Raw genomic sequence first — 941 nt, forward strand, 5'->3', positions numbered from 1 at the left:
TAATCTATGACTCTTTAATTCTTCTCTATTTAGTAAGTACCTACATGTTTTGTAGAAACACAAAAGAAAGGGAATGTATAAAATTATGTATGAAAAATAAATATATTAATAGTGTATATGTCTATAAGTTCCGCACGGCGGCGGACGTCGACGACGTGGTTTGCGCCTATTTGCCGGACCCGGCAACCGCCAGGCGCTTACACGACTGCGTGAAGTCCCACATGATCCACGGACCGTGTGGAACAGTCAACCCGCAATGTCCGTGTATGGTGAACAACAGTTGTTCAAAAGAATTCCCAAAAGCGTACGCAGAGGAGACTGTGTACATTGCGGACGGCGGTTATCCAAAGTACCGCCGGCCGAACGACGGCCGTGTGGTACTTGTGAGAGGTCGTGAGGTCGGTAACGAGTGTGTAGTGCCTTACAACCCTTACCTTCTGGTCAAGTACACATCAACGTCGAAATCTGCACGTCCATAAAGAGCGTCATGTTTATCTACAAGTACATATACAAGGGACACGACCGTGTGACATTGGAGGTTCGAGACCAAGACGAAATAGCCAAGTGAGTCTTACGCTTACACTTACCAATATAAACTTGCTTATAATTATTTAAATAAATATGTATACTTGTGTATGGTATAATGATTATATTGGTGAATTGTATACGTTTATTTAGTGTGTTCAGTGTGTATACATTATTTACTACTTTGTAGGGCAGTTGTATACATTCACCAATATTATGTGGCTTGGTGCAAGAAGGGCCAATGTCATATTTTTGTCAATGTTCAGGAATTCAATCTTAAATTATATTATATTTGTTTTTATTTCATTGTATGACTCTCTCATTTTAAATAATATGTACGTTTTAGTTTGACATTGGTCACCCACAAACAATAATAAAACTACTTTGGATTGACATTGGCCAAAAACTAAAATTTT

This window comes from Acyrthosiphon pisum, unplaced genomic scaffold (genome assembly GCF_005508785.2).
Source record: "Acyrthosiphon pisum isolate AL4f unplaced genomic scaffold, pea_aphid_22Mar2018_4r6ur Scaffold_24;HRSCAF=159, whole genome shotgun sequence".
Classification (NCBI taxonomy): Eukaryota; Metazoa; Arthropoda; class Insecta; order Hemiptera; family Aphididae; genus Acyrthosiphon; species Acyrthosiphon pisum.